This window comes from Strix aluco, chromosome Z (assembly GCF_031877795.1).
Source record: "Strix aluco isolate bStrAlu1 chromosome Z, bStrAlu1.hap1, whole genome shotgun sequence".
In the NCBI taxonomy this organism is placed as follows: Eukaryota; Metazoa; Chordata; class Aves; order Strigiformes; family Strigidae; genus Strix; species Strix aluco.
Window position 1 is genome coordinate 43,238,713 of NC_133971.1, and position 25,190 is coordinate 43,263,902.

Below are 25,190 nucleotides of genomic sequence, written 5' to 3' on the forward strand. Positions count from 1 at the left end.
TATTAGCTTACAGGTTACCGGGCTAGAATTAAGCTGTTGGTTTGATCACTGAAGCTGTAAAATCTTGGTTGATATTGTTGGTGTGTTGTTTGGTTTTTGGTTTTTTTTTAATTCCTATATTATTTGGGAATTCCTTTATACAGTTAATATCCTTCCACATCCCCTATAAAAAATATACATGTGGTAATTTTTGTTAAAATTGGATTATCCCAGCCCTAGTTAGCCTAGGTAATGATTTCCTGTAATATGAGAACTGGCAACGGTAAACTATTTTTGTTTTGGTGATCTCTGGTTTTTCTATGAAATGTTTTAAAGGGCTTTTGCGAACTTTGGCAAGTACTGTTTCCATCCTTTTCCTTTCCTAATTTAAACTTGTGTGTCCTCAGCAACCCGAGTACTATGAAAGTGTCCTCAAATCTGTATGATGCCTTCCCTCAAATAAAGATACTGGAAATGTGAAAACTTTCTGACCTGCCTTTTGCATTGTATGGCTTATGTAGACACTACAGTGCGCAAATGCATTAAAACTTTTGCAATTTTCTTTCCCATTTCCCTTTCTGTGGTTCCTATTTGTCATTGTATTAGCGTCTTTTTAACCAAGATTTAAGATGCCCAGTGGAAGCCTTGAGTTGATCCAATTCTCTGATGTTCTGCCAGTAGTAGGTGATGCAAATTGAATCCTTCAGAGCACAAATACTCTTTTTAAAAATGAAGCACTGTCAAATACCGTGAACTAGGAGTTAAGTGAGAGTTCATTTGGCAAGGGTCTTTCCCATCTTGAACTTCCTACTCTCCAGCTGATTTGGCTAGAGGGGCTGAGTGTGCTGTTGTCCATAACGTATGTAGCAATAATTGTGCCTTGGTTAACCCCTTCTCCTTTCTTCATGCTGTATGGTTGTCCAGAAACCACTGATATATCCCATCTCTCTCACGTGCAGTAACACTTTTCCTCCTCTTTATTGCTTCCTGTTGGTTTAGTTCAGTTGTACCTTGTGTTAGTTTTGGACAACGTGTAACAGAATTTGCAGAACTGAAGTCTTAGCTGATTTCACAACAGATAGCTTCTACAGGTTTAAAACAGGCTTCAGAATCACTATTTTTCTTTTTTTTTTTTTTTTTTTTTTCCCCTCTAAGATGCACTGGTTTAGTTGTCAGAAGTCCTTCTCGCTTCTTGGCTTTCTTGTTTTTGCTCAAATGCCAAGCATTAAGAAGACCACTTTGACTAGAGTTGGAAATACAGTTTGAAAATTATAGGACTCTACAGGACATGAATTTTCCAGGTTCAGAGTTGTTCTTCAAAGATTTTTCTTTTTTTTTTTTTTTTTCTTTAAACCTCTTATCTGAAATCAGGATAGTATCTTTGAATTCCTTGATTGCCTCACACAGCCTCTTCTCAGTGGTGGAAGTGGCATAAGAACCAAAGTGAAAGGAACTGAAGTTTGCTTTGTTGTGACCTGACTGCTTTATTGATGGATCAGATTGTGATGGTGTGGGAAGAGAGCAACGCAACTGTTCTTCTGCTTCCTAAGTCATTTAAAGTGTCTGTACTCCTATCAAAAATACCTTCTCTGTTAGGTTAGTGTGAGACATGATTCTTATGTACTGTCTGAAGTCACCATCAGATATATACCACCTCTGGTTAATGACTAAAAAGGAATTATTCTGACAAAACAACAATAATGCAAAATTCTTCAAGTCTTCTGCACAGTTAGTTCACAGAAACTGATAGTATAATGTATGGAAAAACACGTATAGGATGACACCAAAAACTTCATGTAGCCTAAGACTCTGTTTCTGAGTGTGACTGGTAATTTGTCTTAAGACAAACATTGTAAGTAAAGGACAAGTGTTCACTTCAGTTGCTGTCCCACTCCAGCAGGCAGCATCGTAAAGATTTCCTGAGAGTGATTGCACTTGTACATTTTTATTAGACCTTGGTTTACATTTAGCTATTATTTTGTAGTTCCTTTTTGAACATTTGATGTCCTTGGCATTGAGTTCCACAGTAGTTTCTTTTGTTTGCTTTAAGACATCTGCTGGATAATTTAATTGTCTGCTAATGCCTGTGTTGTCTTAAAGGCATATAAAAAGCAATTACTATTTTCTATGCCATTCATCTTTTTACAGATCTTCAGTTCCAGAGGGTAAAGTGAAGCAAAGAAGACAGATGCTTCCTTGAACCCTTGCTGATTCTATGTCCCTCCTTTCCTTTTTCCCCTTTTCCTTCACTACCATTAAGCAATGCAAGGCATACTGTGCTGCTTGCCACAACTCGTTATATACTTAGCCAATTATTGTGTATCCAATTAGTAGTACATCGTGGGAAGTTAATAAATGTCTGGACTTTGAGACTTGTCTCACTGTTGTCCAGTCCGTTGCGGATTTACAAATCTGACTCACTCGTCTCCCTTGTCTGAGCGGGACGTGACAGTTAGCTAGCATTAAGATAACTCAGCCTGCTGTAAGAAAATGCAATTTCAGTTTCCTTTGTAGAGCTCAAGTTCAGTTCAAGTCCCCACACTTCTCACTTAAGATATTCTGTCATGGTGATTAAGTCGTAACTTGCGTTTTCAGTTTTTAAAAGACATAGCATCACCCCCACCCCCCAACACTTCTTTTTTCAGCTTGCTAATTACTTATTTCCTCCTTATTTGCAAGTTCTGAGAGTGTTACTGCACTGGCTCGCATATTAATGACCACTGCATAAGAGACTTAATCTTCTAACAACTGTAGAAATACTTGGAAAAATACATTTTAAAAACTGTAGACAACTGATACTCACTTTTTAGCAGTATTGGCTCTACCCTAAACTGCTTACAGCTTGCACTGTCTCTTACTCAGTGTGCTGTCCCCTATAACTATTAGATGCATCCCAGTACAGCTGTTATTCCCAGTACCAGTGCATGGGTTTGTTTTATCCTTGCTGCAGAATGTGGCACATCTCCTTGTTGGGCTTCATGAACTGGATTCTGCCTCACCCTCCAGGTCACAGAGGTCTGTGTTAAGGTCCTTCAGTTTCTTGTATGAGCCAGTTTAAGTAGTGGAGTGTCACCTGTCAGTTTGCTCCGGATGTGCTGTGTGTCAACACGCCAGCAACTAGTGAAAATACTGAGCCATGTGGGCCCCAGTACCTGTCCTCGGGGTGCTCAGCTTGTTCCAGCTGCTAGCCGGGTGTCCTGCTGTCGGTTGGTTTTTGAGCCTGGTGGTCCAGCAAATTTTCAAATTTTCAACAGTCTGTTTATCCTGCCTGTGAGTCTGAACTTATAGATGAGAAAGTTCCAAGAGGCTCTGTCAGGAGCTGTTCAGAGCCTTGGTCTTTGCCTGTCTGTCTGTCTGTTCTGGGCTTTCTTGCAACTCTCCCCTTTACCTTTTGGTTTCCCAGAAAATGGCAGGAGGGTCAGTGGCCTGCAGGCATTAAGCCTTCCTTATCTGTTCTGAGTTAATACTGAAGTGTAAATTGCCAGTGTCCTTCCCCTGGGGATTGAGATGGCAATCCCAGTCCTTGCCTGTTAGAGGCTTTGCCTTTTAAGATGGAGAAAGTGACGGAGTTGCAATGAATTGAAACTGTAGGCTAGCAAGTTATTTTATCCATTGGAGTCAACTAGTAGCATTATGGATCTTTTCCCTTTTAGAGGAAGGAGACATCTCCTCTTTGAAATGTTCAAATGTCTTAGAATGACAAAAGAAATGTATTATGGGAATTTCCCTTTTAATCATTGAACCAACTTTTTGTATGAAGAAGTCTTATAGAACCTGGCGACAGTCCCCTGTGCACGCAGAGATGTACGGCAGATACTTGAGCATCAACAGAGCAGTATCACTGCCCAGATTCTGTCCTGTTCTCAGTAAACTATTTTATAATTGAGATGTGATCTATTTTTCCTGTTTTTAAAGCAGTGATGTTGAAGGTTAAACGTTTAGAATGTAGCTTAGGTCAAGAAAGCGTTCTTTCTGTTCGAGCCAAAGGCCTCCCTCATCAGCAGAACAAGTCAACAGCTGTCTTTGACCCAGGACATCCCGGAGCTATTAGATCTCGAAGAGGGTACATTGTCAACTGGCCAAGCAAACTCAAGGTCCGTGTATCCTTCAGTGAACTACCCTCATAATAATACTAAAAATCCGGCCTGTAGGTCAAGCAGACCCTTGGCCAGGTGAAGACCCTTCCCCTGAGCATGTATAGTAGTAGAAGTCTTGTGTCAGCACTGTTATAATTGTATGTAAATTACTAACCAATCCTCATAGAGAGGATGGACTTGGAAAATTACTAACTCTGCCAGTTCTGTGTATAAATATATCGGGAAATGTCCCATTGGTGTGCTTGATTTGTGGGAAACCACTGAGCCCCAGGGCTTGAGCAACCCTAAAATAACTGTCTTTCCCGAGTGTGGGTTTACTGACCTGTTGCACAGCGCGTGATGAACCCGCTTTTTGGGCACCAGCCCCAACCCTGACAAACCGTCTCTCCCACCTCACGTTGTGCCCACCTGGGGAAGAGTTGGGCAGCTTAAAAAGCTGCTCCCCAAAAGCTGCCCCCACGAACCCCCTTTTGCAGTGAAAACGACCTGAAACCCCAGGAGCGTGAGCATGAACCCGCCTTTCTCTGCCTTTGCAAATGTTTGGGTGCCCCGGGAGCAGGGCAGGGAGAGACCCCGCCTGGGGTCCCCGCCGGCAGCCCCCGCCCTGGCTGCCACCCGGAGGGACACGCGTGCCGAGCCGAGCCCCGTTGAGCCGAGCCGAGCCCAGCCCAGCCCAGCCGAGCCCTGCCCGCCGCTCGCACGTGTGTTCCTGGGCGGGGCTGCCCGCGCTGCCGCTGGGCGCCGGCGGTCCCTCAGCGCGGGGCTCCCCGCTGTGGATGCTGCGCTCCGCGGCCGCGGACGGGCGGGATGGGCAGGTGCGCGCTGCGGCGGCGCTGCCGCCTCCCAGGTACGGCCCGGAGAGCCCGCGGGGGGGGGGGGGGGGGCGCGCGCCCGGGCGGCCCCGTCCGGCTGCCGATCCGAAGCGGCGGAGGCGGCGGCAGCAGCCGCGGCGGTGCCCGCCGGGGCCGGCGCTGGCGGCGGGGGGGGGGACTCGGCAGGCAGCGGCGGCGGGGCTGCGGGTGCGGCGGGGCCGGGAGGGCGGCGGGATGGGCGGGGGGTGCCCCGGGGCGGGCGGGGGGGGACGGGACGCTGAGCCCCGGGCCCCGACGGGGCGGGGCGGGGCGGAGCGGAGCGGAGCGGCTCTCGGTGCCGGCGGCGGCGAACCGGCCGCTTTTGCCGGGCAGAAGCTGCGTCCCGGCCCCGGGCCGAGACACCCCCCCCCTGCGGACCCCACAGCCCCGGCCCCGGGAGGGGGGAGCAGGAAAACGGCCCCCCCCCCGCGCCCGGTGCCCTCCGAGGGAGAGAAGCGCCGCTCCGGCCTGCCCCCCCAGCCCCCGCCGCCTCCGGCCCCCCCCGTGGGGACCCCCGGGAGGAGGGAGCCTCGCCCGGCCCCTGCGAGGGAGCAGCCGCTCTGGGTGAGTACAGCGGGACCCCGAAACGGCAGGATTTCTGTAATTGAAAGGAGAAAAATAAAAAGAAAAGTGCTCCCCCCCCCAGCCCCTCGGACACCAGCTGGTGTATCTTGGTGCTGAATTCCCGGGAAAAGCAGAAAGGGGGGGGGGGGGCGGGAGGAGAAGCAGCGATTTGGGGCTGGAAAGGCAACATTCCTCAGCACTCTTCTGGTGGAGGAGTGACCCAGCCTCATTTGGCCATTTTAATTACATTTTGACTCTCTCATTTTAAATTACTGAGCCTGTGAGGTATTTTCAGCAAGTACATTTAACTACAAACTGCTTTAAATGGATTCCGCAGTTAGACTTGGATGGCTGGGAAAGTAAACTGCTCTGCTGTCAGATGGACTTGGCCGGGATACTGAGAGCAGCTTCCCATGCCTGCTCTTGCATGAGGTTAGATATTTGTGTGTGGGGAAGAAGCCATTTTGTGATTGAATCCCATCACTAATGGCAGACAGAGCCCAATAGAAAAACTGCCTGGGCTGCTTCTCCTGCCAGAGGCTTATGCCAAAATCTCCTCACGTGAATGTGTAAGCCCAGGCAGCTCTGATCCAGGTGCGTTTTCTGTCACGGAATGTAGACTTACAAAAATATGCCTGAAGAGGACCCCAGAAGGTCATCTTGTCCATCCTCCTCCTGATGTGATTCATTCCGGATTTTTTGTCTGGAGACAATAGTGCCACTTTCCAATAGAAATCCTGTGACTCTAGATGTCATCACCTTCCTCGGATAGGTTGGAGCCTGGGGATGAATACTGCTGAAGGGAAGTCTGCCGTCCGAGCCTTGAGAGGCTTAAGCTGGCTCTGTGTGCAGTAGGAACTCCAGGACCAAGTGTGCCTGGCTAATTATCTTAGGCTGGACTGATTACCCTGGGAGGTGTGTTGCCCAAATAGAGGTGCACCCGTTGGGGTGCAGGCTGGCAGAGCCAGCACAGTGCGCGGTCTCACACCACAGGGGCTGCCTGGCTCGGGCCACACGGCATAGACGTGTCCTCCCTGGGGATGGCCAGATAGTCCAGAGGAGAGTGTTCCCAAGGCCCAGCAGCCGTTCAGGATGCTCCTTCCGTGTTTCAGGGCACCTTTCTCCTTGTCTCCAATTCTCGGGATACAGTTTTTGGAAACTGCTTGCCGAGAGGGCAGGCTGGGGTGGGGGCAAGGAGCGCTGGCGTTGCCATAGGCCACACTGTGCGACCTGGCCCAGCAGGCTGAGCAGCCTGTCAGGCAGTCCTGTGCTGCAGCTGGGCCTCGCTTTGGTCCCAGAGTAGCGTTTTAAGGAAGGAAATGCCTTTTTCTGTAGTCCATATAAAAGCACAGATCCTAATTTTAACACTAACTAGCTCTTGGAAGACTTTCCAAGAAAAGCAAGAGTCATGATGCCTGTTTGATGGAGGAGGAGATCAAAGCAGAGCACCCAGCTGAAAGGGTGTGAGGTGCTGGGCCTGAAGGAGCTGCCATCTGCAGCTGGGCAGCAGCAGATACGTGTGTGCTGGGCTCAGGACTGAAGCAGCTTGGCCAAGGTTTGTGGCAGAGGGGCACATAAATCAGTTCTCCCTTGTTTTATTCAGGTGCTCCATCTACCAGGGGATGTGGCCCTTTATGGGATCTGGGAGATTACGGCAGATCTGGGTATAGATGACTTGGTGCCCCTGGCCTGCACTGGAAATGCTCTTGAGGTTCTTGCTAATAGAAGGAATAGCAGAAGTAGACAGTGGGGGATGTCTGTGGATTGCTCGTGAGCAGTAATTCCAATGCCTTATTTGTAAAATAAAAGACAACGTTTTTTCTTGGTGGTGAGTTCAAGCTTGCAGAAGGCACCCAGAACACTCCCCGTGACTATTGTCCGTGTATGATGGTGTGGAATTAAGGTCGAGCTGTAAAGGTGGCAGGTGCTTTAATTATGTATTTTGTGATTTATTTACCTTTTTCCTGGGATCTCTATTTAACTGCTTGGTGCATTCTAAAAAGCCACAAACACCACAAGGCTCACCCAGCTCTCCATCGGCAAAGATTGGAGGCTTCAAAGTCTAATTAAATGTTTGAATTTATTTCTGGAATTTGAAAAACGACAGGAAAGGAATAACAAAATCCCTGCCAATGTAACTGTGACAGTTGTATATATTTTTTTTCCAGTTGGCAATCCAAAACAACAAACACAAGAGTATTTCACTCTAGTAAATATGCAAATAGCACTTCCCTCCTTATCTGGGCAGCAGTTCCATTCACAGGTTGTTGATATTCAAAATGCTTCTTCTCAAGGCCTGAGGATCACAAAAAGACCTGGCTGGTTGGATGCATGGTGTAAAGCTATCCAGGTTCCAGCAGCTCCAAACTAATGTACACTGAGTTCCTGTGACAGGAAATTTTAGTTTTATTCTGTCTGAGGTTTTGGAGCGCCGGCAGGTCCATAGCCTGTGTGTGTTTAGTGGAAATATAAAAGGAATGTTTGCACCTCTGCACTTTTGTAAGCAAAAGTCTCCTTCCTGAGTAAATAAGGCCCATTCTATTTTCTTTCAGTTCTGTGATCTGTTTTCAGGTTAGTTTCTGGCAGGCAAGAAGAGCACGTTGGATGTTGGGAAGCTCTTCTGAGAAAATGGCAGCTGTGCCCCTCTGCTGGTGTTACCCGTTTTGGGAGGCTTTTCCACTGCTGCAGGCGGTGTGCTGAGCTGAAGGGACCTTGGGGCTGACTTACTGCAGTGGTTCTTCTGTTGTGCCCCTTTCCAGGAGCTCAGGGGAATCTCTCTTTTGGCTGCTGGGGAGGGGGAAGGCGACGAGACTGGCTGCCCTCAGACTGTGCACCAGCGCCGTCGCCTGTACCTGCATGAGACTTGCCTGTTGGGAGTGAGTGTTAGGGGGTGACAGGTCGGGGGTGAAGGTTTTCTTTCTGCATTGGATTCACAGGTTTCCTTAAAGTGTTCAGGTGGAATTTGTAGAACTGTACAAGGAAGGCATACTTCCCTGTCTGCATCTTCTCATGATTTGTGTTTCTGCCTCTAAATTACTGAGGTCTTTCTGCTCTGCTCACCCTTGCTACCCCAGAGAGGAACCTGCTTTTGTGTAGTTGCTGTTAGCACTTGTGACTCACATTTGCTTATCAAGGGTGTAATTATATGAAAGTCTGACACTAGGATTTTTACAACACGAGGCATGATTAAAGATTATTGTTCCGGGGTATTATTAAGCGCTCATCTTATTGCAGTGGGTCTTGAAGGGAACTTGCTAGTTATTATTAACTGTAAGCATGAATGCATAGAGCTGCAACAGACAACTTATATTGTTGCTAATGCAACATAAAGCTGAATCCTCCTTCAGTTTGCTTCCCTCCTAGGCTTTTCCTGATTCCTACATACAACTGCATGCTTCAGCATATGTTGTTCTCCTGTGCCCTGCATATAATCCTCCAGATTTTGGTTTCTGATATCCCTTTTGGGCTGTTGAAAATACATTGAGGAGAAGCAAAGCTCTCGCAGATGCATGTTTTGCATGGGCCGAGGGATTTGTCCCATCTGAAGGGTGGTTTTTTTGCCATGTGACCTCTACAGCCAGAGTAGCATCAGTGTGTGGTATCTAATTCATCATTCAGGGTTTTACACTTTCTCATGCAGAGTCCCCAGGTCCACTCAGACTGTACCTGTGCTGCTAAAGGAATGAGCTTGGACGCTGCTCAGCCGTTCTTCTGAGCTGGTCCCTGGTGTGCTGCTGGCCTGCGCGAGTGTCTGGATGGGGCTGGGTGGTGGCACTCAAGGGGCTGTTCTCACCGGTGGTCATGCACTGGCCAAGGCTTGGATCCCTTCATGGGTGTGCCTGGGGGCTACTGGGCCCCATGGGAGTTCAGGCAGGGCAGCCTCAGGGCCACAAACCCATCTGTGGCCCTGTTCTGTTCAGCCCTGTAGATGTAGCCTTGAAGGCTGACCGCTGTTGTGCTGTTTGACAGGCTGTGGCTCTGTGACAGAGGAGTTCCTTGTAATAGCAGAATTTTGTACGATTATCCCAGAACGTGGATGAGAATGTGCCTCCCGTTGCCTCTGTGAGCAGGGGGGAAATTTACTTGCTTGGAGCCTTAAAACTCCTTTGATTCTGTGTCCCCAGCTGAAGACAGTTTTTTCCCGGACTGACAGGTTTTCTTTCATGTGCAAATTCTGGATGGTACAAAACTATCATCTGCAGAGCCCAGCAGTCTCTTGTTCCTCATACACGTACTGTGGGCTTCTGCACTCACCCTTCTTAACTGCTTCCTTATTTGTGTTCAGAGTAAAACTGTCTATAAGTTAGCATCCTGCTTTGGTGTAGGGAAATGGAGTTGAAGACAGACTTCTGAAAATGTAAGCAATGCTAGTGCAAGATGAGAGGTAAATCGGATGTGTGGCACTGCTTTGGTTTTCTATATTAGTGCTAGTGGGAGTTCTTCGATCCTGATGTACAGGTATGGAGTCTGTCACCACAACAGACTAAAATCTTCTGATTTAATCTCGTTTTATTGACTCTATTTGAAGTATGGTTTTAAAGTTGTTGTCAAAAACTTCAGAACAAAATGCCTTGAAGGAACTGGGAAAAAAAGTTATAGTTGCATGGAAAATTTTTGATGGTTATAACCGGCTTTCCAAGAAGAAAACAATTTTTCCACCTTCTCAGTATTCCCAGAAGAAATAGTTAGAGATCAACTAGCACCCATGGTCTTAGCTCCAGTCTCTCTAGAAAAAGTTTGTGTGTATCAGGAGGTAACTCATTTCCATGCAAAACCAATTTCCCTGATGATCCCTGCCCCTTCGTCTTCTGAGACTGCTTTGTGTGACATCTGCCAGTTGTGTCAGATTCTGTGGTAGTTTTATGATGTCTGTGTCCAGTTGTTTGTAGACTTTCAAACAAAAGTAAAGTGTGTCAACCATGATTTAGCAATTTTTTTTTTTTTTCCAGAAGGCACAGAAGGGCACTGGAGCTTCACTGAAGTGCGTAAGCTTGCTTTTATTTTGGTAGGGCTGAGCACAGCCAGGAAGGTGGTGTTTTGTGCAGACTGGAGGTTCCTGAAGAAAAATAAATTGATCTTACAGCTTCTTTCTTCTCTCTGGTCCTGGCCCTTTTGGTTTTGGCAGATCCAAGCATATACAGCCTTCGAGCTTTTGTCTTTGTGTTTTCGTGTCTCAGTGGCTGCCGCCTTCTCTTCCACCTGGCGGGGACCTGCTCTGTTGCTCTGAGGAGTCTGTTGGATTCAGCAGCCGTGGTGGAAGGTGTTACTGCCTGTAGCTCATCTCCCATCTCTGGAGGTTGTCATCACAGCAACAGCAGCCAGCAGCTGCTGGCTCCTCAGCTCCCGCAGCGTGAAGCTGGCTGGTACGCTCCAGCATGTCAGCGCTGTGAACTGGGGGGAGCTGAAGAAACGCTGCACAGTTGCTCTTGTTGCCCCTTTGGTCCTGGTGTTGATCTCCAGCAAAAGGGAAGAGCTGGAGGCTCAGTGCTGCTCCTCTGGCAGAGCCCATGTGCCAGCCCTGAGCTGCAGGACTTGTCTTGGGGCGAGGTTCAGGCTGCGCTGAAACCGGCAGGAATTTCCCTCGTCAGTTCAGTGGGGTCAGTGTTTTGAGCCTGATGTCTCCAGAGTGTTAGATGAGCATCTATTGCCAAGGTCACAGACTGAGGGCCAACTTTCACTTCAGACCCTAAAAAATAGGCACTTATTAAGCTTCCAGTGAAGGTAAAGCAAGATAGTCTGCTCTGAGAACACTGAGTCTCCCCAGCAAGCTCGGTAGCGTTTGTGTACCAAACAAGTGAATTTAGTGGCATACTAACCTAGTGCGCATCGCTTGGGCTGTGTAGGGTTTTCTAAAAATGTTTTCTTTCATGTTTGTCAGCACACATATGGATTTGGGGAGGGGAGGGAATTTGCTGTGTTCTGACTGAAGACTTGTCATTAAGCCTACAGATGTATTAATTGTGTATGATTGTCTTGGCTGTAAGGAGCCAAGGGAAAACAATTTAGACATTAGCAATTTTATCAATTATTTACAAAGTGTTCTTTTAACAAGGAAAGCATAACTTCCAATTCTAGACAGCTGAGGTCCAAAGGAAGTGGAAAACACCATCCACAGGAGTTGGCAAGTGTTTGTGTTCTGAAAGGCTAAGTCCACGTTAAAACCAGTTTCCGTTTGTTTCAAACAAAAATAAAGAGGGAAAGAGAAGCAATAGCTTATATCTTGGTGTAGATTATAACTGTATCTCCGCAGCTGTATTATGACATCAATTTGGAAAGATGTTACAATAGAAGGGTGCCATCAGCACTCCATCTAAACCGTTTCAGTATGTGGACCACAGTCTTCACTGTATATAGTGTAGGAGCTTTCTGGGCATCTGTATATTTAAATGTGGGTCCTGGGGTGGAATGGTGATTTTATTTACTTGAGTTTCTGGCTCCTGCACTTTTGCAACTCTGATCAATGTGAGTGACAGAGTCAGGCTCTGTGTGCAGTAGAGCTGAGTCAGCTGTTGTGATACAGCAGTCTGGACTCAGCTTCCCCATTTCTTGTTAGAGCGGAGCAGGAAACGTCCTGCTGGATGTTAAGCTTGGCACTTTAAAACAAAAAAAACCCCAAGTGATTCCTCTAAATGCTCACATATGCTTTTTTGCCTGCAGCTTATTGCTGACTGAAAAGTTGTTCATGAAAAATGGTTACCACAAATCTTGTTACCACAGAAATAACAGAAGCAGTGAGTTACCATCTCTAAGGGCTTGAAATACACAGTTGTTTGTGGTTTTCTTGAAAGTATTAGTAATCAATGATTCTGGCAGGACTACCAGAGGATTATGTTGTACTCCTGCAATGTCCACCAACCTCCCCACCTTGCTAGGTTCTGGTTTGGGCAAGGGTCTAAAGTGTTTAGCCTGACACATCTGCTCTCCAAGTGTAGTAAGTGCTGTATTGCAAACCAACAGAAACCCCCATCATGGGATGATCTGGAGAAGGACAAATATTGTCTGAAGCAACATGAACATCCTTTGCGTATGCAAATAATATTTACATGGATAAAATGTTCTTGCACTCTATCTGTGGGGGCAGCATCTAAAAGGTTGGAGTAACTTTTTCAGCTGTCCAAATACATCTCCTAACAACAAAATCAGAGCTGCTTAGACTTGACATGCGGAAACAATCAGTAGCATTGTGGAAGAAACATGCATGTAATTTTGTTTTTTTTACTTCAGCAGCTTCTTTTGTTTCACTGAGCAGCAAATGATGGTGAATTGCATTGCTCTTGTTGCCCCCAGGACTGTTCGCAGCCAGGATATGAACAGAGTTTTCCAGGAAAGGACAGGTTAGCACTGCTGGGTGAGCACAGCACACAGGGTGCTGCCAGCCTCTGTTATAGAGGTGTCCTAGAAGAAAGAAACAAAGTGTATGATTTTTATTTTTGTTATAAAATCCCTCGTTTTCTTTGCATGGTGGAAACCTCTTGATGGGGATTTCTTAATATCACTTCCCTAGAACCTTGTAGATAAATAACAGCTTCTGCCAGTAGAAACAAAACATAATTTCAACAAAACAAGACTTCCCTTATCCTTTGGGGTTCCTGAAGGAGCACCTCTCCCCTCTTTCCTTGACCTTGCACCCAAGCTGTGGCCTTTTCTTTCCTTTATCTCCATGTAGTGGTCCCTTTGCTCAGCTCAGGACCAGAGTCAAACTTGGTCTCCATGTATGTGGTGCCCACACCAGTGAGCGTGCCCACAAATAGCTCTCAGGTCACAGGGAGGGGGATGTGACGGAGAAAAGTTCCTGGTTTCTGGACCAAGGTGGCTTTGGAAGTCCTTTCAGAAAGAGCCAGGTGAGCCTGTGGTTATTCTGCACTGTGACAATGGGCTTCACAGATGGAGAGCAGCAGGGCGTTAGCCAGCTGTGTTACAAGGCGCCCCATTTCTCACTGCTGTGGCAGCTCACCAGAGTGTGTCAGCAATGCAGAGTTAAGATTTTTGACGGCAAATCCTACTATAAACACTCGAGCCCTTTTTAAACCTGGAAACCGTTTCCTATCAAGAGACTTGAGAATCAGAGTCTCCTTTTCCTTTTTTAACGGAAACTGAAAGCTGTAGACTGCACAGTTATAAATAAGTCCGGAAAACAGAGTATGGGTGACACCCCCGTAGTGTGGGTCTGCTTCAGTTTGGGGCAGCTGCTTAAGGCAGAGGCTCTGGGAGGTGTGAATGACTCAAATTCCTCCACAGCATCCTGATGCCAGGAGCGGCTTGCAAGAGAGAGCTTGCCTCAGCAGGGGGTTCTGCACATGGATGTGCCTGTACCTGCCCTGAGGTAGGGCACTTGCCCAAGCAGATGCGCTCTGGCTGCTGTGTAAGTGTTTGAGCACTCCTCCTCCTGCCACCTCCTGTGGCTTTTCTTTTCCTGGTGATTTCTTGCTCCATCTGGGAGGAGAGGCAGTCTTCTGTTACAGCCACATCAGAGGATGATCTGCAGACATGGTGAGCACGGAAGGCTCCTGATCAGCTGGGTCAAGCTTTGACTGGAGCTGAGTCATGAATAGCTCAGTTGTTTATACTGGGGATATTGCAAACAGGTATTCATCCTTATAGATATATACTCCAGAAAGCATTTTGAGATTGACACCAAGGTTAGCAGCAGAGCAGAAAAAACAGAATGCCTATGAATAAATAATTATGCAGGGTACCCCCTATTTTCTAGATTGTTGTATTGCATTGACTGTGTAAAAGGCTGGAGAGCCATTAGCAGGCTCTGCTGAGATTACTTTTCCTTCCTTTAGTGTCTGGCAGAAGGAGAGGGTGTGGCAGGGCATTACATGCTCTGGTTATTTTCTCCTACTGCATTGAATCTTCAAGGTCATTGCTAAATCTTGGCAGTATCCTTTATTCAAGGCTCACTTTTTCCCTCCAATCTTGCATGCTTTCCTGTTGTTGCTGCTGTTGCTATTATATTATATACATGATTCTAAGATTAATTGTTCAAAATGTTACCTGAGCTGCCTTTCTTGGCAGATGTCAACTTAGTAACACAGTTTCATGAGGACTTAAAACCTTAAATACTGAATTCTGTGCTCTATATCACTAATCCAAAAGATCAGAAAGAGTATTAGGCAGGCTGAAAAATAAACCTCTGGGGCATTTATGTCAAGCAGCTAGGTGTACAGAAGCTTGATGTATATGTTAACTGTGAAATAACACATGAAAAGCTGACAGTGAATGAGCCTGTCATTCATTCTGTCTTATCTTGGCACATGGAAATAAACATAAATTGTAGAAGACCCTTGCTGTATGAGACCAACATACTATTTTTTTTTTTTTTTAGAAGGATTGAATGTGACCTGGGGAAAAAAAAAATTGGTTTAGGGAACACAAAACACCAGAGGTTTTTCTTCAGTCAACCACATTCTTCCTCTTGTTGCTTGACAACAGGACTTCTGAGTCACTGATGTTGCTTCCCTATCAAATATGAGATGATTCCAGAGTTCCTCGGTAAATTCTTTCCTAGCCCTTGCAGACCTGGTCAGGGCTGCACATTGAGCAGGACTTTGCACATTTGACTTCTCCCTTGTGCTGCCCTGAGGTTGGGGGCATCTGTTGAATCTCTAGACTCTTTCTGGTCCCTGGAGAGAGGTGGTGGGTGCAGGCACTCAGCAGGGCCCTCAGCCGGCCAAGGGGGTCTGCCTGCTGTGGCACTAGTTTGGCAGAGGTGGGAGAAGAGAGCTCTGAGACCATCTACCCAGCCTGGCTCGCTGGTGTTTAACGTCATGGTTCAAGTCACCAGCTGTAGTTGTCTGATTGCAGGGCAGCCTTCAGTGCTGTTTTATGCATTAAAATATGCGAGGTCAATTATGGCCAGTGTGTATGTGCTAGGCTATGCATAGTTTTAAATTGAATGAAAGTGCCTCTGCTCTTTTTCTTAAGAATTTTTTTTTTCTCCTCTCCATTGAGCTTTGCTGTACTCTCTCTCTGCTCTATCACTGGTAACAATGCTGAGTGATAAAATGCCTCTTGACTTCCAAGTGAGGTCTAATAACACCAGTTTCAACCAGTGGAAGAAGACAGGACATTGATATGGCAGTCACTAGTTTCTTGTTTCCCCCTGATCTGGTAGAATGCGTCTTATGGCCTTTGATAATTGTAACCACAGCAGCAAATAGTGATGGGTATATTGCATTAGGATCTTCCATCTCAGTAATCATATTCTGCTTCCAGATGCCTTACAGGTCACAAAGTAAATTAACATTCAACGGCGATACATCAGGATGGTGCGGAAAATTCCCTCCTCCCTTTCCGAGAGATGATCCAGGTTGTTCGGGACCTTGGAGCAGATGCTGACTTTTCCAAAGTCCAACAGTGTCCCAACCTGACAGTTACTGAGCAGGCTGCTGTGTAAAGGCTAATGAAGTTGTCTGCCCAGATTAGTTGGAGGGGCCGTACAGGGATCCTCAGGTGGAAAGAAATTCAATCTATACCAGCAGAAGGCTGGGAAAGTGACTGAAGGGGACGGGGTGTATTGGAGCTTTGGTAGTAGGGTACTCGCTGTTGTGGGGTGAAGGTTTTCTTAACCCAAAAGCCTTTTAAAGTTGAATAGGTTTCTATTAGTTGTATTTCTTTGCTGCTGGTGTGCATTCCAAACTCTGGCATAGGAGCTAAACAGCACGGGAGTGGCATGTGGTGCTTTTGGAGAGTAGTTATGGTGCTGGCACAGATGTGAGTGTAACACTAACATACCCTGGAATCAGAGGGAGGTGTGCTGGTGCAAGAGGTCTCGGGTGAGTGTAAAAGCAGTAGTGATTGTGGAGGAAGTTAACATGTCCAGCTCTTGTCCCCAACACCTTGTAGGAAAGACTGAAAACAGCAGCAGAAGTGGTGTGCTGGATGCAGTGGAGAACAGCTGTACCTTATATGAATAACATATGTAATTGATCCTTCTTTGAAGGGTTGTTAAATTACTTTTGGTCTCTCTGAAATGAGGCAGGTAAATGTGTCCAGTTAAATTTCCCATTTGCTGTGTACATAAACAGGTTTAGAAAAGTGAATTTTTGCCCAGCCACAGGATGTCCTGAGATGAGTATGAGAGCAAGTGGGATAAATTGCTTCTGAGGAGTGCCTGTTGCTTCCTACAGAAGTTAAAAAGACATGTCAACTTTTACATGCCTAAAGTCAGAAGAGATCTCAGTCTTACGGGGATGTTTTGTAAAGCATTTAAGAGGATGAAACAGAGGAGTGGTTAAACTGACCGGCTGAGTTACCTCCTCAAATTGCATGTGTGCGTGCTGTTACTTCTATTGGGCACTTTAGAAAATAATCTCCTTCTCAGGAGGTACTAAGCTGAATACACTTCTGGATAGTGACTGCACGTAAGGATGTAATACTTCGAAGGAGAAATAGAATTTGCTTTTACATTATTTAACGAATTTGCCTGTGGCCTATCTGCTACTCCCTTGTTAATAACATGAGTTTTTCTGAACAGTTCACAGATGTGTCGGTTCTGTAGTTACGGAAACATATAAAAAGGAAACTGTGCTCACAGATACATTAGGAGAAACTGAGAGCATTACACTTGAATGTGAAAAGCTACATCTTGGAGATAACATCTGAGTACACAACAACACAGATACGACTGAAGAGAAATACCCATGTGTGGTGGTTTAGGTCCTGCCGGGGTCCGAGACCACGCGGCCGCTGCCCCTCCCCCACAAAGGGAGTGAAATACAAAGCCCCTGGGCTGAGGTAAGGAGAGGTTTAATACAACAGTCAACAGCAACACAACAACAATAACAATAACAGTAACAGTAGTAACAACGAACAGAGCAAGATATGTGCCAATACAACAGTGAGAGAGAGAGATCACACAACACACGCGTTCACCAATTCTCCCACGCTCCTGCGCTTGGGCGCCAGGAGGTGACATCAACATGGTATTGAATAACCCGGCTAGAGCTTCCCCCCACTGCTGGGGAAACTTAACCCTATCCTAGCTAAACCAGGACACCATGAGATTGGTTATTTACTTCAGAATTGCTGTCTTGCTGTTTGTTGATACTGCTCTGATACTCTTAGGAGGATACGGGGGGAAAATTAATACTTTTGAAAGTCGTTTGTGTCTGTTTCTGAAGTACTGATTGATCATGGCTCAAAATATTTGACTTCAGTATACTTTACAGTCATGCAGATACAAAACCAGACAAACCAGGATATTTCTGAGGATTGTATTGATGCTCGTAACCACAGCTCAGATATCTCTGTGGATTCTGGCTGGTGTATTTGCAAAAGAGGCTGATTCTCTGCTGCTGCTGCCTCTGTGTTAAATAGTTCCCCTTCAGGGCTCTGTTGCCTGGCTGTGGGGTTTTCCTCATACCTGGATAAACTGCGCCTGTCACTGACCTCACGACAAGCTTCGTCTGACCTATGAAATGTCCTGCTCCCAGCAAGAGTGTCGTCTGGGACAGAGGCTGGTCAGGACACAGCAGCCAGTTACAGACCACACAAGGGCAGCCAAGAAACCCAACTGAAATGTGTTTTTGCATGCAGGTTCCTAGGTCAGCATGGCTTTGGTCAGGCAGCTGCTGACTTGACAGAGAACTGCCTTGTGGCATGAATGTCTGTTTTTCCCTGCAGCTGCATCTGGTGAGTCTCTCTGTTCTAGTTTGGGGCTGGAAGACTCCGCTGGAGCCTGTTACCCCTGCTCTGGAGTTAGCAAGGAGGAAGCATCGCAGCTGCAGTGCTCCTAGGTGATACAAATATTGTGCCATTTTAATTAATTGGCCTTTTTTTTCTCAAGTCATGCTCTCATTCTCTAGTAGTCATATTGATATAAAGCTGCCTTAAGCCAGGAAGAAGTGAGCACAAGCTCTAAAGTGTACAGAACTCTTTCACTGACATGACTACGTCCACTGCAAGGCTCATACCGCATATTTCTGCTGATGGGAAAGCTGGCACTCTCTGCTGACTTCATTTAACTTCTGTAAAGGTGGTGTGTGAAACATGTAATTGGCAGTATCCAATGCTGTTAGACTCCTTATATAGCCATATTGTAATCTTGGAAACAAACTTCTTTCATTCTCTATCAAATAATTACCTAGAAATTTCTTTAAAACCGCTCTTTTATGTATGTTCCCATCTTCTCTCACAAGAGTGCATTTGACTCAGGGAGATTCTAAGCCAATATGAGTCTTTACTGTTGCATTTATTTTAAGCAAAGCATTGTTTTACCTAAGCTGAGTTGGACCTTTACTCTAGGGACGCAGGAGTGGAGACTTGCACCATCTGAGCAGTGGAGGAGATGACTGTTGTAACTTGGATGGAGGAGGAAGGAAAGACTCCTGTGGACTTATAAACTTGAAGCAGAAGGTGGAAAAGGTGATGTGTATTTATGCCCTACTCAGACTCTTCTCACAGTGCTTAAGGTCCAGGCTTCTGCAGTCCCTTCTTTGGACCCAAACTGTATGGGAGAATTTATGGTGTATGGATGAGTGGAGTCAGAGGTGGGGATTTGTGGATGGGTGTGTCGGAAATGAGAAGTAGGAATTCTGCTGGGGTGTTTGAAGAGCTGTTCAGAGGCCTGTGCTGACAGTGGTCTGTATGGCAAGACTGCTACAAGTGATCTGCCTCCGTGAGAAGCTGAGGCTTTACTCATCAGCAGGGATTTGTCTCTGCAACAAGCTTTGGAGCTCTACATCTTAAGCAGGTTTTTTTCATGTTAGAAAATAAAGAAAAGCACAGTCTTGCTCCTCTGCCCCAGAGAAGCCGCTCCTCCCTTGCAAGGTGGCTGGGTGTGATGAGCAAAAGGGAGGGTGGCACTTTCTTGGTAATTTGTGGAAATTACCTTCCTTACTAGATATAATTTGCCCTGGAGAAATAATTTGGGAATTACTGTGGTTCGCTCAGGTCAGTACTTTGTATTTGAGAGTGACTAGAAGTTTGCATTTCTGAGAAGGGGACAAAACCCCTCTGAGGACAGTTACCAAGCAGTTGTGCAGATGTGAAGCTTTTTTCTTAACTAGACCACTTAGCGTTGGCCCTATGCTTTGCAGCATGTACTTTCTATCTCTTCTATCAAAGATGTTTGGCAAGTGTCTAGGGATATTTCTTCTCTTTCCAACAACAATTGCATTAGAATTTGTATTTCTACCGTGCTCTGTTATGTGTAGAAATAATTAAACTGGTGAATGTTAATTTTTCTACTGAAGACTCTCAGGAAGAAGATATTCCAACCATGCCTTTTCTTGTTTGGAAAAGACCTCTAATCTTTATAAACGTGAGATTGCTCTCTCTACTGATGTAGTTCAGTTTGCTATGTTATAAACACAGACAAATTGATACAGATCTCGTGTCTGACTGCAGTGACACTACAGCTGTTGCTCCTGTTCCTGTTTGTGGCTTTCTGGTGGAGGATGCTGCAAAGGCAGGTTGGTATCACTGGTTTGATGTGTCTGTGCCCTTGGCCAGTCTGTGCTGCCCAGTGCAGGTGTGATCTCTGCTTGAACTGGAAGAAAGTATTGCAACTGGACTGTGGTGGTGGTGGTGAAGGAAATAAAGCAGCAACTCCAAAGTGCCTATGCTCCTTCAAAAGTGAGGGACAGGGGGAAAGGTAAAAGAAAATGCAAAAGACTGAAAGCGAATCTACCAGCAGCATATGTGGGTTTTTTGGGGGCCTTCTATAGCTGATGTAGATCCTTGGCTCTTCCACGGTAGTGCTTTTCCCATGACATACTTCTAAAGATCAAAAAGGTTTGATTAACAAAATATTCCTAACGTATTTTTCCATTAGCACTGACAGAACTAGTTCTGCAGGTGCATATGAGCCAACCTCCCCCCCCAAATGAAACGACCGGGCGCAGACATCCCGTCCCCTGCTCAGAAGGGGTCTGTGCCTCCTGCCTGCGGGGGAAACACGCAGAGGTGACGCTGGAGCAGAGCCCAGGTCGCTCGTGTCTTGTCTCCTGCAGTGGCCCTGTGCCAGGTCCATGCCCCCACCCACCAGGGTAGCCATCATGCCCCCCTCACGGCATTTTGGGGATGCGGGAGCCACAGGGTCAGGCAGGAGATGGCCCACGCTGCTCTGCGGCCTCTCCCCAGCGCCGGCTGGTGCAAAGGTACTAGATTTTTCTGGGGTTGTTTTTGGTTTGGTTTTTGGTTTTTGTTTTTTTGGGGGGTTTTTTTGGTTTTTTTGGCTGCGTGCAGATGAAATGCCTGTTGGTAGGAAACTGGATTTGGCAAAGTGATAACTAGGGTCAAACCATTTGATTTGGCTTGATTTTTGAGTTCAGCATTTAACTGGACCAGCAGTTGCACATGAATCTGAGCAGGTATATCTGCCTGTAATCTGTTGTTAGATAATAGGTTAATTTGTAAAAATAATCCTGAGTTACAGAAACAAATGGAAGGGACTTTACCTTTGGAGGGATTAATAATTCTAAAGCAGTGGCTGATTTTTCTGCAGTGAATTGTCTTCGAAGCAAAATAAATTAAAATGGAAGAAGCCACCACCACCCTTCTGGTATGGAGTAAGCTTACACATTACTGAGAGTTGTTTTACGAAATTACAGGAGTATAATGATATCTCTTATTTCCTGGAGTAAACAAGTTCTTGGTATGATTTAAAAAAACAATCCAAAAGGGAAAGTTAACATTTATATCACTACCATCTCGTAATGAATAATAGCGGGGGTATTCCTTTGCTCTGTTGTTAAAGGAGGTAATGCTGAGATTCAGTGTTCATTAAAGCAAGTAGTGTTACTGATTGTTATTGATTTGTTATTAATTTGAGTTGATGATTTTTGGTGATGATTAGGACTAATCAATTAAATGGAGTCTCACAGAAATATTGGTTTTTATAAAAGATAGTGGTGTAATGTTTTAAGTAGTCATAGAGATGTCATATTTAGTTTAAAGTAACCATACAACCAGTTACGCTGCTAGACGAGGTACCATTGTTAGACTGTCTGGTGGGGATGATTTATTGCCCTGTAGACCAGGTGTTTTGAGAGTTGTATTGTGAAAGGGCCTCAAAGCATGTTAAAATTGCAATGTGAGCCAAAGCCCTTGAGTCAAGGACATTGGGGGGTCTTTCGAGTCCGTGGTGGTTGCGAAAGCAGCCCCCCAACTCGTTTCAGGACTCAGGTGCACATGACCGGGAAGAGGTGGGAATCTGAAAATGAGTTACGGGAATTAGCATGTTTATGCATGAGAGCTTGATTAATATGTATGACTGAATCCAGTATAATCAGCATGCTACACCAGTTAGGTGTGCGTTGTTGGCGAGACGACTCCCCTGCGCACCCGTCCGTTAGTAAAGGAGTATCTGCTTATCTACATCACATTGGTGTCGATAAGTTCTACTATCCTGTTTTGGTGACACTAGTTGCTTGTTAGACCCTCTGCTTTTCTGGAAAGTTTTAATTTCTAAGAGGGTCACGCTGTATAGAAACAACTGGCGTAATTGCGGGTGGACCAGAGAATGGCAGCCTGTTTCAGGATTGTTGTGTACAAAGAGTTCATAGCAAATAAATATTATAGAAATTTAGACTGAAAATGTGCATTGTTTTGCATTGTAATGAAATTTTGTGACGTTTGATTTTTATGGGGATTTTTTTCCTCTCTGTTAGATCCTGCAGCACATCTCAGTAGCTTAAATATTTCTGTGGCATCACTCTGGAATGATTTCATTGTCTATTCTTCCTACTTCAGAAAAGTCTACGCACAAGTATTTAATATATTTAATTGAATACTAAAAGAAAACCACATGCAGCTCTGTAAATATGCAGCTTTATATATACACTCAGCTTACTGTATGCAACGCTTCAAAATTTTGATATTGTTGGTGTGTTACTTATCAGTCCAATAACTCTGGGTGTAGCAGAACAAATACTCTCTATTAAAAGATTGTCTGCTGCTGTTTTACTTCCAAGGCAACAGCTCATCCTACAAAGATCACCTATCCAGAGCTACCAGCTGGACACTCTTGCATTTTGAATGTAATTGATATTATTATCTGTTATTCCGGGAGATGACCCTTCTTAGAGTGAAGGATTAATTTTCAACCATGAGCATCTTGTGGTGAACTGAGTTATTGGGCTCATTCTTTGACATGAACAGAATGTTTTGTGTGAGACGTGACATAAGTCTCTGCTCACCTCGCTGAGCACATCAGGAATGTCAAACGGAGCAACCTGTCCCTTTGGAAACGGCCGCCTGTCCCCTCCGCAGCTCGGACAGGCCCAGCAGTGGTGACCCCGCTGTGGTGTGCTCAGGGGCTCCGGACACAACCGCTCGCACTGCAGCGAGTTTTGGTCTCAGCCTGTTCTCAGACCTCAAAACCATTGAGAATCCGGACATCTGAGCGCAGCTGCAGAGGGGACCCGCAGGTCCCCACAGTCCTCGGCACTGACGCTCACAGCTCCAAGGACCTGGCCTTCTAAGAGAGTCTCTCTCTCGGCTACAGGGTGTTTTCATGCTGTTGTCAGTGGTGGCCGTGGGTCCATCACATGGGAAGGCAAGTCCGGACACCCGCTGGTGTCCGTGGAGCAGCTCTCTAGGCTCCTTGCTAAATGTCACCACATTTGCACTGTCAGTCTTACTTCTGTCAAGTTAAAGTGATCACAGAGTGTCTTTTTCTTGGCTTCATGTATCTTGTAGCTTTATCCTTCATTGCAGTAACTAATTCTATACCCCTGAGTATTTTGACATTTAGGCATTTTTCAAGCAAACTTCCTTGCTCAGAAAATGCATACATACCTGCCTTCAGATTAAAGAAACTGCTGATGTGTACATAACCTGTAAAATGGCATTTTCTTGGCACCATCATCCCAGTAACTTTAGATTGCTCTTCATTTACTGAAACCTCTGCCTCTGTGGTTCCCCAAACCAGTACAGGTAGTGGGATTTTTTTTGGATTCTTCCCTCATGGCTCAGTAGGCTGAGTTCCTGCAGAGCATCACAGGAGCCAGCATAGTTTCTCATTTGCTTGCTTTCTTACGTGTGTGGTCTTGGTTCCATATGCATACAGGGAAATGGGTGCATATCTGGAGAAAAGCCTGTCATCTGGGGCCATGATTTTTTTGGAAATAAAAAATTTTACTGCCTGTCAAACATCCAGTGGCTTACACTTATCTTCCTAACAGCAAAAAGCTCAGTGTTTGTCTCCTGCAGAAGAGGATGATCTTCAAGTCTTCATCAAAAACCCGCATAGATGAATAGTTGTCTATTCTTTGAGCAATCTTTTGAAAATTGTACTAGGTAGCAATTTTGTTTGAAATCTCCTTGCTGCAAAAAGGAATTGTTTACAGAATTGGTGCAAGCAGTTACATAGCAGAAAGTGCTGGATGTGTTCAAGAACTGTATTTGTGGAAACGTGAAAGTCATCTTGAGCAGTCAAATTAGGAAAAGTGTAATTGACTTTAAATTACAGTGGCTGGGGCCATGCTTGGTTGACAGCAGATCTAATACTTGAATGGGACATTGTTGTGACCTCCTTGGATTAAAAATATGTATTGGGGGGAGTGGCATGGAATGAGAAAGGAGCATCCTTATTCCCCTTGGAAGAAGCTGTTGGGGGAAGCAGGAAACAGGTGGAGGATACTCTTCCTGGGACAGTGTTTGAAATTAATTAAAAGCGAATCAATAATGAATGTCCTGGTCATGTCTCATGAGGCAGCTGCAAGCATATTCAGAGGTTAAGGTACCTACCAGAGCAGTGTGCGTGTGTGAATGTGCAGGAGTTTTAGATTCCCAGTTGTCGCTTTACACTTTACAGTGCTATGGAGCTTGGTGTGTTGGAAGAAATAGACTTCTGCCATGGGCTTTAGAGACCAAATCTCTATGGTATAGTATGGCTATGGTATGGAACTCATTGCTACAGTACACCACAATGGTCATCTATGTGTACGGATGATGAGATGTTCTGTAGTGTGAGAAACGCTCAGCTGCCAATTATCAACGGCTCAGACAGGATGCGGTGTGAAGCACTCTTTATTACGTTCTTGCAAGACCGGGCACCCCATCAGGTGGACGCGCCTAACAGCCATCGTGCAATGGTTTATATCCCTTTTCCCAACCGCGAGTTCCCTCCCCTGATTCCTCATTGGCTGAGTACTACAGGGTGTACAGACTTCCCGAACCGCCTACTGATACGCCCCTTCATGTATGTGTTCATACATCGCATGTTCATGGAAATGAACCTTGGCTTTCTCCAGGGCAGAGAAGTTAATATGCATGAGCTCATCACGCAAGCGTACTAAGACGGAAAAGTTTGAAGTTCAGGTTCCCCAAGTCTTTCGGTATCTGCATCCATCTAAAGCCAGTTCCAAGTACTGGGTTGTCACAGTTGACAAAAAGACCACTTGTCTTCTAGCCCTAGGCCAGGGATTTCAATGGTTGTGAATTGCTCTCGTTGATTGCTTTGGTGAATTGCTCCTGCCCTTCCCATCTGGCTTATTATGCGAAAACAGCATTCTTTCCCTTACATGTAGTTACAAAAGTAAATAAATATCCATGGTGAACATAACCCCAGGGCCTCGACAAAGAAACCAAAATTCTGTGGGATACCAAGGTGTGGATGGGGCAGTCTAGTTATCAGGGACAAAAGTCATCTGGTCCACTGTTAATATGGGTGCTTGTAAACTCCTCAGCTGTGAGAAATGCAAGATAGTTCCATAAGTAAAGTGTGCAGAACATACATGGTTATCAA

General features: G+C 45.7%; 1 long non-coding RNA gene across 1 annotated transcript in view; it reads left to right on the top strand.

Annotated features, from left to right (window-relative positions):
- The first annotated feature begins 5,401 nt into the window (after window positions 1-5,401).
- LOC141918068 (uncharacterized) overlaps window positions 5,402-25,190 on the top strand; it is a 132,856-nt gene continuing 113,067 nt past the window's right edge. Inside the window, exon 1 of the long non-coding RNA XR_012621561.1 lies at window positions 5,402-5,491. This is a non-coding gene — a long non-coding RNA (uncharacterized LOC141918068). The remainder of the gene's footprint in view (window positions 5,492-25,190) is intronic.